This window comes from Schistocerca cancellata, chromosome 5, assembly GCF_023864275.1.
Source record: "Schistocerca cancellata isolate TAMUIC-IGC-003103 chromosome 5, iqSchCanc2.1, whole genome shotgun sequence".
Classification (NCBI taxonomy): Eukaryota; Metazoa; Arthropoda; class Insecta; order Orthoptera; family Acrididae; genus Schistocerca; species Schistocerca cancellata.
In genome coordinates, this window is record NC_064630.1 from 233,855,068 (window position 1) to 233,873,450 (window position 18,383).

Genomic DNA, 18,383 nt, shown 5'->3' on the forward strand with positions numbered 1-18,383 from the left:
TAATTAATCCGGACTCCCCGAGCAGCGCCAGAAGCAATCGCAGCGGTCCGCCCGGAGCCACGCGGTCCTGGCCGTAACTGCCCGCTGGCCGAAAACGGCGTGCATGGTGGGGTCGACCGCACAGTGGCAGGGGTGTGGGGGCAGCGCGACCGGCCGCGTCGACACTCTGCCTGGGTCGATAGTCGCTGGGGTCGATCCTGCGTGCCCCCCTCACCTCGTTACCGTACACCGCTGAGGCGAGCAGGCCACGGAATCCGGTTAGTGGAGCGAGCCCTGAAACAGAACGCTGTGCCGGGAAAGAGTCTGGGAGTACGACGACACAGTAGTCACGTATTTTTACTTGCTTCACGCGGCAAGCTTTAGGATCTAGGACTGGGATCAGTGAGGGTCACACAGTTTCTTACTTTCTTTCTCCATCCCTCGCCAGGCACCCACCCCAAACAAAATATGCTGTCAGCCCCATTTTAACGTGACACAGTTGCCTAGGACATATCATAGTAAAATGTTTTAATGTAAATGTGATAATTTTTATATATTTGTACTTATTAACTGATGGCTATAATGAAAGAGAGAGTATTCCGAGTGCCGCAGTTCAGGATGTATATATGTCAGAAAGAACGCTGAAATAACATGGATATATACGAAGACAGTAACTTGTTCTCGACAGAAGAGTTACTGTTGATGACCGTGCAGCTTTTCCCTGGAATAAATGGTGACTAACTGAAAACCTCAGCTGCCGACAGATGTTGTTGATATACCTCGATGTGGACAGCTGAAAATGTGTGCCCCGACCGGGACTCGAACCCGGGATCTCCTGCTTACATGGCAGACGCTCTATCCATCTGAGCCACCGAGAACACAGATGAATAGCGCGACTGCAGGGACTTATCCCTTGCACGCTTCCCGTGAGACTCACATTCCCAACTGTCCACAATTCTACATATGTATTGTACCTTATAGACATTTGCCCACCCACTCATTACTCGCGCACGCTTTGGCGATTCCCGTAAGAGTTCGAGTCCTGGTCGGGGCACACATTTTCAGCTGTCCACATCCAGGTATATCAACAACACCTGTCGGCAGCTGAGGTTTTCAGTTAGTCATCATTTATTTCAGGGAAAAGCTGCACGGTCATCAACAGTAACCGTTCTTTCGAGAACAAGTTACTGTCTTCGTATATATAGTTAAAGGTTACCCAGCCATTGACCTTCGTCTGTGCGAATGCGCACAGGTTGCCCATACTCTTACGGGAATCGCCAAAGCGTGCACGAGTAATGAGTGGGTGGGCAAAGGTCTATAAGGTACAATACATATGTAGAATTGTGGACAGTTGGGAATGTGAGTCTTACGGGAAGCGTGCAAGGGATAAGTCCCTGTGCTGTGTGCTCGGTGGGTCAGATGGATAGAGCGTCTGCCATGTAAGCAGGAGATCCCGGGTTCGAGTCCCGGTCGGGGCACACGTTTTCAGCTGTGCACATCGAGGTATATCAACAACACCTGTCGGCAGCTGAGGTTTTCAGTTAATCATCATTTAACGTGGATATGTTCATTAATCTGTGTGTCCCCGGTGTTGAAAAAAAATAGTAGTTCCACTTTCTGCTACCACGTGAAAATATGGCTCTGTAAGTAGTCAGAATATGGTGTGGATGAGACAAAAGGTACGAACGATCAAACAAATGACAATGGTGGTTCTGGTCTGATGTTTGAGATACACAACAAGAAGCCATAAGGATGTAGGTCGAGAAGATCTGGACGTCCGCACGTATTAAAACTGCCTAGAGATGATGCAGTCGTTATCGAAGGTTTTTCAAAGGAAATCTACCACCTGGCAAGCTACATGTTGTGTCACCCAATATTGCATGAAAAAAGTGGTGTTGATTCGAGTGTGTTTTTGCAAAGTTGGAATCACATGTTGCACAAAGAGGTCCATGTAATGTGTAGAGGTCACGGTGCGCCTAACAGGCCAGTCAGATGTCATCTCCTCGAAGAAAAACGGACAGAAAATGAAGGGGATTGTGAAACCACACCGCACAGCAATAGAGGCTGACTACAGTGGATGTTCCTGCACAGCATTTGGAGGGGTACACCCCCACCGTGCAGAGTCAAACGTGCCTTGTCAATCCAATGAATATTCCTGCCACATATCCATTTCCATGCATGCCAAATTCGAAGAGCAAGGTCAAGGTGTTGTAGCCTATATTGGGGCTTCGTTTGGTGCACATTCTGAATATTGTAAGGATACCAGTGTAAAATGCGCCGCAAAATCTTTTGAACTGCTGACAAGAGAAGAGACAATTCCCACGACACAGCTCGAGCACTGGCTGCATAATTTGAGACTGTCATGCACGTACCGCTATAGCTACAGAAACATACAACTGCCGTGGGAATGGGCCGCCTCCGTCAATCTGCTGTACCGTCTCTATCACCTGCTTCCTCAAATTTATTGATAACATTTCTTATCTCATTTATTGACATGGGATCTCTTTGCAGCTGGTTCTGTCGGCGATATTCGCACAATGAAGCACAGCTGCCTATATGATAAAACAACATTACCAGCAGTAATTTCTTTGTTCTCAAAAGCCATTGAGTTTCGTACGGGAACTTAAACATTCTTAATCTTATACACTAACCGTCACTTCACAACAGAAATCAACGTCAGCAAGCGAGAAATAGCATATTGACGTCAAAACGGGAAGCATTTCACAAATCTGGCTGCTTACAGCGCCATATTTTCACGTGGTGGTAGAAAGTTCTCTGTGGTTTTCTGGTTCTATCTGTTGTTTGAAGAACGGTATCAGATTAGTCGTTGGTAGCAGGTATGCTCAGCCTGTATATTGGGGCATTTTCTTTATGCGAATCTTCTCTGCTGATGGTTAAGCCGAAGTACACTCACTTGGGCAAGCTCTGAAACGAGTAACTAAAAAGTGCCCTGTGTCAAACGTAGCTTGTAAATTTCTACATTACCTTGTATATTTAATCTGTTTTAAAGCATCTCTGTGTTTATATTCTTATCTAGGAAAGTCGGAAACCGATATAATTAAAAATATAAATGCTTTTGTTAAAATGTGCTTGGGGGTAGGGGTGGATCTGCGTCCACTTTCGAGCGAAAATCATTCGTGTAACACCGAAGATAGGGAGGATAGGTAAATGCGAGAACTTGCATATAATCAGCTGATGTGTGTTAAGTTGTTAGTCAAAGTAATACATTTTAAGACTTTTTAAAAGTTATTTGCAAACTCTTGATTGCAAAAAATATTACTTTCCATCTGATTACTAGTTTCGATTGCTGAACAACCAACTTCATATCTGAAATAATAATCGCGAACGGAAATATTTCAAAGCAGTGAACGTTAAATAATACTGATATATAACTCACGGTAAAGACGTTGTTAACTTGTATACTGGACACCAGAACGCCATCGTCTGGTATTATACCTCGTACTATGTAAAGAGGTGAAAAATACCTATCAGGTCAACGTAAACAACAAACAACAGGCATTACAGAAATAGGCAAACATAAACAATGAAAACATACTACGCTCATTAACGAGTAAAGTTCCAGATTACTGATGGCTATATCAAGCAAGTTACAGTGTAATACTGAATCCATGGGGATAAACGAAAAAGCTGATTGCATTAGGGACTTTCAGCACCACGTCGGTGGAAGCATGGAGTGTGGTGCTCGGAATGTAGCCCATTTACTGGCTGGAAGTGGACAAGATAGGCGAAGTAACGGAAATTCCGGGGGGAGGGGGAATTTAAATGACAAGTGCCAACTAAAACAGTGGCCGGTGAATGCGTGGCAGTGGGAGCGGACAAGCGTTGGTAAAGGTTCCATGAGTGTCTGAAAAGACGCTATACAGATGCCAGTAACAGCATGATACATCGTTTAATTGAACACAGGCTCTATCCAGTGTACTTTCATCGAGCGCACTTCATCAGGGGACCAAGTTTTCCGGTGAGTAATCAGGAACGCATGAGCATTTTTAGGGTGGGGCAAATAAAAGTGGCCAGGGCTCGGAGAAAAGAGTTCCAGGGTACAAGGAAACACAGCAGAGGAAAGGAAATACAGTACTAATCCGACTAGATGGTGAAAGTGACCACTATTCATCTCTTGGTACGTTAAGTCCCCAGTCAGAAAGTAGCTGAAGGTGGATCGAAGCTGGAGTGCTGGAATTGCTGCAATCTCATCCGAAAGGTTCTGTTGCTGTTCTTGAAGAATATGAGGTTTGTTGCGATACAGCTTAGACTTTTGGGCTCCCCACATAAAGTAATCGCACACTGACAGATCATGTGACCTGGGTAAGTAGCTAGAACCGCGATCAAATTGACTTCTGCTAACAACTCTGTCAGGAGTGAAGATTGTGTAAAGGTCCTGCACGATTCGGCCGGCCGTAGGGGCAGTTGCCCCGTCGTGTTGGATGTAACTACAGGTCTTTTCTTTCTCCGTTAATGCTGCCACAAATGGCTCCGGAGTCAGCGTATGATGAAAGAAGATGCGACCATTTTTGCGGCGTCCAGACACCGCACACTAAACCCCAACCTTCTGGTCATGCAATTATGTTTCGTGAAAATTATGCGGATTCTCCGCTGCCTTGAACCTGAGATTCTGTGAACTGACACAACAACTCAATCGAAACCAGGATTCATCAGACATAAAGAACAGATCCATGTCCAAGTCATTCACTGTTCTTTCAGTGAGCAGCCACTCATAAAACTGGAGTCAATAAAGAGCATCTGCTAGTTCTGATGAGTGAACGACAGATACTCGATGGGGATGCATGTGCTGGTCCAGGTTCAGCCGCGTGATCTACGTGATATGCTAGTCTTTTGCAATAGGCGTCGCGTTGATTTGGTAGGACTATGAAGTATTTTCTGATTAACTGCAACCATATTTTCTGGAGTGCGGGAACGTTTCGGAATGTTTTTTTACTTGTTCAAAACAGACCCTGCCTGACGCCGTTCTCGGACCAAGCCTTGCATGACACTCTTTGCTGGCACTTTGACATCATTTAACTTCTCAGCAAACAACTGATCACAACGTTTCTACGACTTTTTTTTCACACAACTTTCCACTGTGAACACCCACTGCGCCCCTGTGAGTACCACCATCCCCTTTGTACTGCTCTACTCACACTGACACAGCCCATACTATGCTCTGAACCGGTGTGGATCACGTGGCAGGCGTACGTGTGGTGTCCGTGTCACTCGGTAGTGTTGCAAGCATACATTCACGTCCAATCGTATCCCCTCGTCCTGGCCATTTTTATTTGGCCCACCCTCTACTTCTGCGTTGCACACTATACATACGGACCCGACAAACAATTTTTACACATAATGATATTCATGAATCCATAAGAGAACCAAACAAATGGCTACACCTGAAGAGAGCCGCAGACACTACATGACGTACACTATACACCGAATACGTAGAAACAAGGACGTACAGAGACACAGTCGTCCGAGATGAACCTGACCCATGGACAGTATCAGGCACAGTGAATAACTAAAGTACAGACTCGGACAGTTACAAATCATAATCAATGACTGGCGGGGTGGAAGAGCAATGGGCACAAGAAACCACGTTAATAACTGACAGACTGACGGCTTACAGCGCCCTAATGAGGAGACACCAGGAAATAACGTCTAAAGAATACTATTAGCTGTAACCGTGCCAGGCTGTGCCCTATACAGGTATGGTTGCGTGTAATAGCTGTTGTGTACAAGCAACGGCACTAGATCACTAGATTGAGCCGGCCGGTGTGGTCGAGCGGTTCTAGGCGCTTGAGTCTGGAACAGCGCGACCGCTACGGTCGCAGGTTCGAATCCTGCCTCGGGCATGGATGTGTGTGATGTCCTTAGATTAGTTAGGTTTAAGTAGTTCTAAGTTCTAGGGGGCTGATGACCTCAGATGTTACGTCCCATAGTGCTCAGAGCCATTTGAACCATCACTAGATTGTAAATAAATGGAAACACACTAACCATACACATACAACATTACCAGGAAATTTTGGAAATTTTTGATAAGTCCCTATGGGGCCAAACTGCGGAGGACATCGGTCACTAGGCTTACACACTACTTATTCTAACTTAAACTAACTTACGCTAAGGACAACACAAACACCCATTCCCGCGGGAGGACTCGAACCTCCGATGGGGGGGGGGGGGGGGGGCGGCGCCAGGCGAACCGTGGCAAGGCGTCGTAGACCGCACGCAGCAATACAAGGACTTAAGTGACACTCCAACAGCAGACAGCACAAACTCAAGACAATGACATCACGTTCATTCTAGGATGTATCCCCACCGTCAGGCAATCACTAACATTAGAAATCAGTAAGCCAGCAGAGGCGAATGGCTCGATTTGTACTTCCGATACCCATGCATCCGGAATAGCACCGGTAGTGGGATGTTACTCATTGTACCCTACATTCTATCTCTCTTTTTGCATCGTAATCAAATAATGTCACATTAAATTCTTGAAAATTCTCAATCTAACGACCTACTGAAGCTTTATTTATTTGTTGAGATTATAATTGTAAACTAGAACACAACAACAATCTATTTTGTACAACTTATAATAAAGCATAATGCAAAAAATTACTCATTCAGTTAGAACCAAGAAAAGTAAATGTAAATGCCTGATATCTGTAGTAGGCATTCGTAGGAGATCGATGACAAACTCATTACTGCCTATCATGTAGTTAATTGAATTAGAAGACAGACCTAGTGTCTTTGCACATTATACAAGAATTATTGTTTATCCGAGAAATGAATGATCAGCAGGTAAAACAGCAAGTTATATATTTGTAAAATATATGCTCTTATATGTCACAAATATGAAGAAAAACTTTTCATGTAGTTTTGTACTGGCAAAAGTGCCGTACACGATTATTAATCGGGAAAAAACTCCAGGATACTGATTGTGAATATTTATAAAAAGTTACTGGAAAAATCACATAACAGACCTCATAACGTGTTTCCATTACCTTAGACGAACGAAAAATTGCTAATTTTAGAGACACAGACATCATCAAGGTAACTTAATGGAATGTATTCAGTCACTGTCGGCCTAGGGATAATGTTTTGGAATAAATCTTCACTTAGTCAAAAATAATTCATTGTACAAACGAAAGTACCATAACTAAAATTATGTTCGAGATTCATATACCTGTATCCATCGAGCATATGTTAACCAACTTCGAAACATTAATTACAGACCCACGGTACATTTATTCACTGACACGGTTTTTTGTGAAGAATCTCTGGTAGACCGAAAGTAAGGAGATTTGACCATGAATGATTCTGGATGGAAAAAGTGCTTACACTTTCCTCAAGCGAATCTTACTTAAACACAAAAATGGAGTGATATACAGCGCCATAAATTTACTTTGGAAATAAATCGTGTGAGAGAAAGCAGAAATTTTTCTAATGCATCCTACGGTTGACTCTTCTTTAGAAGTACTTCAGTACCGTAGAAATAGTTGAAAGTCCAGGAAGTGGGCAATGCTCCTTTTTTAAATTTCCTATGTTATTCTTTCAGTTGACATCTACTAAATTTGGGACTAACAAACTATTCAACTAAGTCGCAGATTTTAGAAGTATTTAACTGTTTGGTTTCTCCTCAAATACAGCAGCATTGGAAAGACGGAAAGCAAGAAATTAGGTGATTCAAAACGATGTGAGAAACTTCGATTTCGGGCACGTCTGCTTTACGTCCGGATGGCGTGCTACAGTCGGACACGGTCGGTGAATAACAAATGAAGTCGAATTCTCTCTAATGGATCGATGTAGAACTCGCCGATCTGTTCTAGGAAAAAGACAGAGTGCTAAGTAAAGACTGCTTTTCGAGGAAACGTTACGTAACGATGTTTCCAACATAGAATTACCTTAGATTAAACTCTCCAAATATCTTGTACCACTGCTAGTTACTCCTTTTCTTATTCCACTCGCCAATGGTGGGAGGGAAAAACGACTATATATATTCAAATTGGCAAATGGTTCAAATGGCTTTGAGCACTATGGGACTTACCATCTGAGGTCATCAGTCCCCTAGAACTTAGAACTACGTAAACCTAACCAACCTAAGGACATCACACACATCCATGCCCGAGGCAGGATTCGAACCTGCGACCGTTGCAGTCGCACGGTTTCGGACTGAAGCGTCTAGAACCGCTCGGCCACCGCGGCAGGCTCTATCTATATTCTTCACTATCTATTTTCCTCCCTATGAGCCCTAATTTCTCTTGCCTTCGTGGTTCTTACTCAATATGTAATTTGGTGACACTAGATATATTTTGCACTCAATAACGAATGCCGGATCTGTAAACGTTCTGAATAGCGTTTCGCGAAAGGAGCGTATTGTCAGCTCCAGGGTTTCCCCTTTGAGTTCACGGAGCTTTTTGTAAGTTGATCGGACCTAACGATGACAAAACTACCAGAACACCTCTGATTTTCTGTCTTTCTATAATCTGACCTCGTTGGGACCCCACTCATCCGAGCAGTATTCAAGAAAGGGTTGCACAAGTGTGCAATAAGAGAATTGCTTTATAAGGCATAGGGGGTGAACAAAATAATAGAAACACCAGAAACACAAAACTTGACAGAAACATCAGCAATTATTCAGTAAACAAAGACTAGATTAGTATGTAGAATACGGTGTAGGAAAACTAGTGGCATTCAAAGCAGCTTCCAGTTCTCTCGGAATGGATGAATACAGGTCGTTACAGTTTTCAAGGGAATCTTTTACCACTCCTTTTGCAAAACAGTGGCACATTACAGTGCCCATGATGGACGTGGATGGCGATTATGAAACCTTCTCACCAAAGTACACCACAAACACTCCATGATACTGAGATATGGTGAGTTTGGTCGCCAGGAGATTCGTCCTCGTACTAACAAAACCAGACTTGGATGGTGCGAGCTGTGTGAACGTGGGCCCCCTCGTCTTGGAACGTAGCATCACCATTGCGGAACAGACACTGTGACTTGGGATGGCCCGTATCAGCCAAAATAGTTACATGACCCTTCGCCGTAATGAAACCTTGCAGAATACCTATGAGAACTACGACGTGGTTTCCCGAATCATTACGGAACATCCGTCGTTTTACTCCTGGGACTTGAACTCGATCAGAAGTTAAAAACATTGCGAAACAACTCTCGTCCGACCAAACGGCGACCATCCATTGCTCCCTAGTCCTGGTTCTATGATTTCGGCAACATGTTTTCCTGTTAAGGCATTTGCATCAGTGATGAGTGGTGTTGGAATCCCAGTTTGCCCAGTAATTCCCCGCTTCTGCTTATGGAGCTCTGTTTGGTGCTGACAGGTTTCGTGAGTGCAACATTTGGTTCTGGAGTGATTTGTAAGGGTGACACCGTCGCAATACTCTTCAATGGCGGTTCTTTGCTATCACTCAACACAACCTTTTATCTGCGATGTGACTTAGCGGGTAATGTTTACCCACTTTCGCAGTACTCGGTGATAATCTGTGTTAGGGTGCCCCTTGCAACATGAAACGCGGAGGCTACCTGGGTTATGGAAGGCTTTCACCATAGAGCATCAAAGATTTGCCCATGTCTGATGTCATTTAGCCACAAATAACGACACAGAACACTATTTTGAGCACGAGTGACACTTGCAATCTATTGTGGCTATTGTGTTGGTGTTGTAGTGGTGAAATACGAGAGCACATCACGCAGGATTGGATAGCATTTGCATTTATACTGAAGATGCATTTATCAGTTGTTTTAATATTTTTATCCAATCCATGTAGGCCACTTCCGTAGATTTCTCACAGTAAATCGAAGTTACCTTCTTTACAACCGACCTTACGTGTTTTCTGTATTTCATGTAGATTTGCAGTGTTATGCGTTAATATCGACTGTCTCATCACTAATACTGTATTACATTCCCTATTGATTTTGATAACATCACGGACCGTATTGGGAAATGTTTTGGCAAAGTTTCAAGTGGAGACAATCTTTCGACCCACCAAGAAAATTAGTGGAAGTTTAAGATCGGTGAAAGACGCACGACACCTGTTAGCTACCCCAGGTGTGTATAAAATTCCGTGTAGCTGTGACATGGTTTACATTGGAACAACTAAAAGGAGTGTTAATACCCACCTAACGGAACACAAAAGGAACTGTGGATTAGGACAAATTGACAAATCAGCTATAGCGGAACACGTTTTCAAAGACGGTGATCACGAAATAAAATTTAGTGAGACAAACGCGATAGCTAGGACGTCGCATTATTATACCCGCATGTATAGAGAAACTGTAGAGATCTACAAACATGAAAATAATTTTAATAAAAAAGAAGAAGGATTAAAACTAGACAAGATATGGCGGTCGACTTTGCACCAACGAAGTGACAATCGATTATTTGTAATCGAGAGAGATGGCACTAGCCAGAGATAGTTTTAAAGTCGAAATCACGTGATGAGTGGTGGCACCATCTGAGTGCTCTATATAAGCGGGACCTCCAGCGCCTAGCAGCCAGTGCCGACTCACCTCGGAAGATGTTGCCTGCATTAGGCAACGAAACGTCAGGAAGGAGAAGAAGTTTTATATATTGACCACGGCAATTCAGCCCTGAAGTTTTAACTAATGAAGATACCGCCCGTGAAATCTTTAATGTTATGATTTTCATTAACTTACATTTTCGACATTTAGAGCAGGCCGTCATGGAAATACTGTGTAATTCATTGAGTATCCACCCCAGCCAATGAACGACGACACTTCCCCCTTCCCTAAAGCGTGATATTAAAATAGCCACGAATGCAGACCCTATCGTTCAGTTTGTGCATGCAGAGAACAAGTGCAGCCTTATTAAACTTCTCTGAAGGCACTCCAGACGGTAGCGTTGTCCCGCATGAATATATGCCGTCCAGGATAACGTAGTGCGTTCTGTCACTTAAAACGTATGGGGTGATCAAAAAGTATCCGCTGGAAAGCCGTACAGTCCAGAATCGGTATGCCAATCAGGCAGAATCGCCGTAAGCATTCAAGCAATCATATCACCGATGCACCAGGTCTGGTAGACGACCGCGTCCTGCTGTGTGAAGAAGTCCGTAACAGGCTGCTGGACATCCTCGTCCGACAGGAATCATTGACCCTTCAAGGTCTTTTTTAAGGGGGGTAGGACGTCAAACGGGCCGACTTGGAGCGTGAGAGGCACCACAGGACATTTTAATTTGCACTGTCTATACTTTTACAAATAAATTCATAAAACCTTGTCAGCATGACCAGAAAGGATTCAGGATTCACACTCATAGCAGTGGAAGCTCGAAAACGTAACGAAGTAATTTTTTTTACACGTGAAATTTCATCATTTTTTTCACTTACTAATGGCAGCATTTGTTGCTATAGGTACATTTTTCTCCATAAGTAAGAGAGATGGTCCGATGAATTTTGCACAGCATACAAACCATACTTAAAGGTGTATGAAACTCTAGAATTTTCAAAATCTGTTAAAAACTGTGGTAAAAATTGAGGTAATTAACTACAAAATTTCTGTTGTTTTTTAAATATGAAGTTTAAAATACAACAGGTAATTCGTTTTTTCATAAATTAAATGAATTCTAGAGTTTCATACACCTGTTAGTACGGTATGTATGCTATGCAAAATTCATGGGAGAATGTCTCTAACTTATGAAGAAAAGTGTACCTATAGCAACAAATGCAGCCATTAGCACGTGAAAAAATGATGAAATTTCACATGTAAAAAATATTATTTTGTTATGTTTTCGAACTTCCACTGCAATGAGTGTGAATCCTGCATCCTTCCTGGTTATACTGACAAAGTTTTATGAATTTATTTGTAAAAGTATAGACACGAAATTAAAATGTCCTGTTATGCCTCTCGTGCTTCAAGTCGGCCCGTTTCACGTCCTACCCCCTTAAAGGACCAAAGCCGTGATAGTCACATGGGAAGAGCTCAGGACTACATGGAGGGTGCTCGACTGTCTCCCACTTGAGACGGCTGCTTTCCCAGATCTTCTGGCGTCTTGTGTTGAATCACTACCAGTGCGGAATTTGACGCAACAGTTCACAGCGATGGTTTTCGACGGAAATGCTTCCCCGTACACATTTTTCATTCTCATTGGACGCCTACCAATGTTTGTCCTTCGGCAGCCAAAAAGCACTTTGGTCCCGTTTGGTCGCATTTGGTAATAACGTTGCCATAGTTCACTTTTCGACATTTACCACACCTAGACTCGAACGCCACACCAATGCTTAGCTTACATGATGAATATGTAACCAGATCGTGGTGGCGTTACGTTGGTTATATGTTACAGCAAACCCGTCAAACGGCACCGTTCCGATCGCTCCATCTATCCTCGAGCTACTCATGTATCTGTAAATTGATTCCACATGCTTGGATCTTCGTTAAAAGTCTGCAGTGGCGAACACTATTAAACTCGTTCCAGAAATCTAGGAATATGGAATGTCTGTTGTCCTTCATCAATGGTTCATAGGGTATTTTGTCATAAAAGAACCACCTGAGTTTCATTTCATCAATGTTTTCTAAATTCACGATAATTTGTGAACAGAAGTTATCTAACTAAATAAAGTTTGTCATGTTCAACCTTAAAATATGTGTTACGATACATAAACGTAAGGAAAGTTACTCTTTCTGCCTAGTTATGAACTTAGTTTATTTGCTTGTAAATAATAGAATTCAGCTATCTGTCGTCCTTTTTAAATTTTATTGGCGGACCTAGATTTCAGCTAGAAACTAGCCATTCTCAATGCAATATCATTTTTGATCAATGCATGTAATGCCTGTTGGTCGGGCTTCATACACAGTTCATTGAATACTGAAACATCATTTTTATTGCGTCATTAATCTGATTTATTTAAGATAAACAAATAATTTTACATCAAACTTCTATCTATCTGTGTTATTCCCTGTGTCCGAAGGAATATTGTATTGTATTTCGAAATAAGATAGGCACTGCAGTATAGCATTTATCCACCGACATCGCGAAAGCGAATTTCAAGTAAAATGCCTCCCTTGTACGGGAATATACATAATGGATGTAAGAGCACGGGTTATAGACACATGATTGACGACTTATGGAAGTTTGACCTTGAAATCCGGGTTCGAGTACCCATCCTGCACAAATCTTCATTGTCGTCATTCCGTTATACAGATGATGGTTGTCCATATTCGAGCACATCTCTTGTATTTGTTAACGGCTGTAGTCACCGCATCACAATTAGGAATACCACAGGCACTGCAATGCGTGCACTAAAAAATTATTGCTTCTACCAAACATTTCCATTACAAAATTTGTTTCCTTGTTTCTCAAATACAGTACTATTTAACTAACTAAATGGGGGAAACTTAATTAGAATACTGAACACATGATTGATAGTTCTCCCTGATTAACCACATTAGATATTATTGAACAGAATGAAATCTTTGCGTAGCAAGCAATAATTCCTGAACTCAAAACACGTTATCTTTTTTTTCAAGAGTTTTCTCTTTGTACAAACATCTTAAAATTCATTCTTAGGTTACACATCATGGAACACCCCATACAGAAATCACTCCGCGCGCCGGCCGTTGTGGCCGAGGGCTTCTAGGCGCTTCAGTCTGGAACCACGTGGCCGCTACGGTCGCAGGTTCGAATCCTGCCTCAGGCATGGATGCGTGTGATGTCCGTAGGTTAGTTAGGTTCAAGTAGTTCTAAGTTCTAGGGGACTGATGACCTCAGCAGTTAAGTCCCATTGTGCTCAGAGCCATTTTGAACCACTCCGCGGCACATCAGCTATCCAAGCTGCTCATCCCGCTATGACACAACATGCTCTCTCCAAGACTCAACATCTACTGCTCAAGCCTGCAACTCAACTCGACTGATACCCACCTGCTTGCCCGCACTCTAGTCAATAATGAAACCTCTAGAAACGAGAGACGGTATGTCGCTGAATGTGTCCAGCATTAAAAGATGTGTAAAGTGAAAACATTTCGAACCACGTGATAATCTTCTAGGATTTCCTTTCGAAGAAGCACACTTTGGTAACACACGAAACAAACTGTGGTTTGCTACATGACACAGGCATTTTCGCTTAGCGTTTGGGAAGAATCTGTGTGTTCCTATGTGGGTAAGAAACAACTTTTAGATAAGGTGGTGTTGGGTGAGAGAGAAGTTGGACACGGCATATAAAAATAATTAGAGAAATGGTACTAGTGTCGAATACGTAGTTTTCGGGGTTATTGGCTGAGTGGTAACAGTACTGACGAAAGAGGTTCAAATATCCACTAGCTGAGACCCTGGCATTGCCCAGATATCTATTTATTCCAGTCTCCTGCTAGTCCATCTCCTCCTTGCCCCAGTCTCTGCCCATCACCTCCTCATTGCTGTTTCTATCCATCTGCTCCTGCCCCTCTGTAATCTGCACATTTCCCCTACGTTCATGCCGTCCCCCCTTTCTAAATCCACTTTCGCCTCCCCCCTCCTTACGTTCATCCCATATTCCGACTCTCTCTGACCATCTCTTCCTCCTCCTCACACTGTCTATCTCCTCGTCATTTGTTTGCCCACTTCCCTTTGTTTCATCATTATGTCCATCTCATCCTCTTCCATTTCCCTGTCTATTTCCTCTTCGCCTCACTCTGTTCACCTCATCCCACCAAATTCTCCTTCTCCCTCTCTGTTCATCTCCTCCTACCCCCTTCACACGCCACAGTACCACCCACATTCCAATATGAGGCTGCTGGTTCTCACCCCCCCCCCGATATTTATTTCCAGATAGTAAGTATAACTATACCAAGTTTGGCTAAAGTCGATCCAAGGGTTTACAGGATCTTTTCACCCGTGGCTATGCCCGCTTATGCACGTGTCGTATGTTGCACATATGTTAAGTGGTGCATGTGTCCACTGTCTCAAATATGTGTCGCGAATAGTTACCGAAAGAGACAAGACATTAATACGTAATGCCTGATGCGGCAGGTTTATCGCATGAACAGCAAAAATGTCGCAAGCGATAAACTACTTTCCTTTCGTCATTTTATGGGGTTTGTCAGCGAGAAAATGTTTCCTAAACGTTTGAAATTATGTGTAAAGTTTGCTCCTAGTCACCGACTGCACTCATTCTCAAATACTGGTTCATTAAAACCTGGGTACTCGTGCGCTGTGGGCTACAGTTCTTTTTCACCCCCCCCCCCCACACCCCTCTGATGTATAGGGTGTTCTCTTTTACAGCAATTCTTTCCAGACAGTAAGTGATATGTTTACAGAGTTTGGTTGACGTCGATCCAGTGGTTTAGGGATAGATGTGGAACATACGTACGTGCATACATACGTACATGCATTCATACGCAAACGCATAAACATGTAAATAGACTAAATTTGATATAACACTATAGATTCCTCAGATTCCTTTCCTTTATAAGTCTGATGCAATATTTTGATCATATGAGTTACCAGTCCACATCGGGTAACTATATTTCCCAACAATAAATCTTATGTGTTTTAAGTGTGAGACCGAAGACGGAGAAGATTAAAATTAATTGTAGCGTACGCTTATCTTAAAATCTCAGAAAAAAATCTATAATTATCTGTATGTAAGCACTGTGTGCTGCAATCGTTTTATACTGTAGTTCCTCCTACTTTGTTGTTGTTAATTTATATTAATAACCGGCGTGGCCTATGAAGCATACTTTGAACTATATCTGTCTCATTATTTAAGCCAATGATCTTTACCCATGTATTTACTCCCAGTACAAGAAAAATTCATAAAGTTCTGAAATTCTATCTACATATATTATTATGTTTGTTATATGTATGTCATTTGTCCAATTTATTCCTGACAATTCCTGCTGCAAATTCCCCGCCCACTCCATATCTTCAGCACCCCAAGCTATATGTCTTGACTTATGTACGATTGTATGTTTACTTTATGTCATTACTGTTGTGTTATGTAAGTCTTATCATCCGATGATGTCATTTTACAATAACAGCAACTGCAACAGTCATCATTAACGTATACTAACAACATTATTGCACAGCTTACAATAGCAATGACATAAAGGGAACAAGGGCCATCCAAATAAGATGTGCTGAGGTTGGCGAGTTGAGAGAGGAAGGAGGAGGGGAACGGGGGGATGGTGGTATCTGTGGAAGAGAGCCAAAACGTGGGTGCGCAACTCAATTGTTGTTAAATGCACTCCCATACAGATAACCAGCGTTTTCGTAGAAGCACTCCCTTTATAAAAATTAGGATGGTCTAGCAACAATCTCTATGTTTAAAAATATAACAGAAAAATATAAAAGAAAAAAATAGGTATCAAATAGCACTATTGTTTATGAAATCTCCATCTAAACCAAAGAGAAATTATGTAATATTTTAAACAAAAATGGTTACATATTCATTTATAGAATCACTCTGGTGTTGTTCCTGCCTTCTTATTTAGTGTTTTTTTGGTGTCCTTAGATCGATGCACATGAATTTCAAGTTCTTGCAAAATATAGAGACTATATTCCTTCTGTGCCAGGTGCAAAATTTTTAAACCTTTAGAAATGTCAGAAATGACTTGAGTCTCATTTTTAAAGTACAATCAAAAGGAATTATTATTTTTGTATTTATGTTCCCTAAATCGGGTTTCAAAGTTCCTCCCTGTCTGACCCATGTACGCACACTCACAAGACCCACATGTGATTTTATAGATACCTGGTTTTTAAATTTGATATTCTTCCCTTCGAGTCCACCCCAAATAAATGAACCCAGTTTACTGCTCGTTTGATAACCAGTACTTACATTTCCTGTTTGAAGGTGCTTGTATTTTTCCGAGATCGGAGCTTAGTAGGGTCACGATGTTTTGTTACTTCCAATGAAAAGATGGCACTTTTATCCTACAACTCTTAAGAATTTTTTTCTCTCTCATGCCCGTAGAGCGTTTTCTGGATAATAATTTGCCAGTGCTACTGGCACAATGAATCAGTCTCTCCGTTAACAGCAGCATCGTGAAGTTGCAATTTAGCGAGTCTATTAAACATTGCTCGAAAGTGTGCCCTCTTATGCGCCTGTGGGTGATTCGAGTCGGCACATGATTAAATCCCACCCCCCCCTACCCCCACCCCTCTTTAGTGTCAAATACAGAAAGCGTAGAGACAAGTTTTCCCCTATCTCTAACGTGAATTATATATTTTCCACGCATATGACTGAATATCCGCGCAAAGCTCTTAACACCGTTTGCATCCCTTTGGTATATTTAACAATGTCATCTACATACACACTGTATAGAACAATATTATCACTGACTGGGGTTCAAAGGAAAAATCTGCTTTCCAAAGTATTGACAAAAGTGTCTGCAAGAATGGCAGAGAGAGAGATACACATGGTTAGCCCTCCCTTTTGATGAAACATCTTGCCATTAAAGGAAAAATAGTTCACAAATTTCTCTTCTGGTCACTTCATTATAATTAATAAAATTTCTCTTAATAAATTTCCTCAATGGAGATGGTAGTGCATAAATTTTTAATGTCTAATATTGCTAGTGACGCGTCCTATGTGATAATAAACTCCTCAATAATATCAATAAACTCATAAATGTCTTTCAGGGATTAAGACCATATAAAATTAAGGATCTCCTTTAATTTTCTCTTATGAAAACCACTGACATTTTTATTCTGAGCTTGACGGGAGTCAAAGACCGACCGCATCTGATTGTTATCTTGGTGAAACTTAATCTAGGCGCGGAGCATGGGAAGTTTTGCATTCAAAACAACTATACGTTTTAGTTTTAAAAAAAAAAACTGAAAAAAAAAGATTGGAGGAGGAAATTAGAGGAGTTGACATGCTCTTTAGACTTCACTTAAAATTGAAGGAGGTGATTCATCTTAAACTATGTCATCCTTCTTTAAAGAAATTTAGTGTTTTATAAATGTAATTGTTGTCTGATATCACAGAGTTCCCATTATCTACCATCGTGACCGAGACGTTGTTATTATGAAGTTTAGCACTAAGTTTTCTAGCAGTAGACCTAAACTAGTTCTTAGAGTCAGTCTTACCATCAGCGTCTTCAACAACTCTACTCTTTGAACAGAAATTTCTGATTATATCTTTTGAGAAGTTTTAGTTAGTTCACAAGCCGTTTTGACACCCACACTTCTTTTCTTGATAACACCATCATTCATCGTAACCGGTATGTTATAGATTAAAACTTTACCAAGTAACCTATGTGCCTCGTTAGACAAACCGATATCAGTGAGGCTAACCACCCTGCTTCTGAAAACGTTTACGAGCCTGCTCGGCATGAACTAGGTCTGAGCGTTCCTATTGTGCGGTGAGAAAACTATGCTTACGTCAATGTCTGAGTCTAATACGGGATTTCCCCCAGAGCAAGAAGTCATTCATTAAAGCAAAAATGTTTT

At 41.9% G+C, this 18,383-nt stretch overlaps 1 non-coding gene across 1 annotated transcript; it reads right to left on the reverse strand.

The window, feature by feature from the left end:
- Positions 1–783: 783 nt before the first annotated feature.
- On the reverse strand, positions 784–858 carry Trnat-ugu (transfer RNA threonine (anticodon UGU)). The gene has a single exon. It is a non-coding gene; the product is annotated as a tRNA-Thr (tRNA).
- Positions 859–18,383: the final 17,525 nt, after the last annotated feature.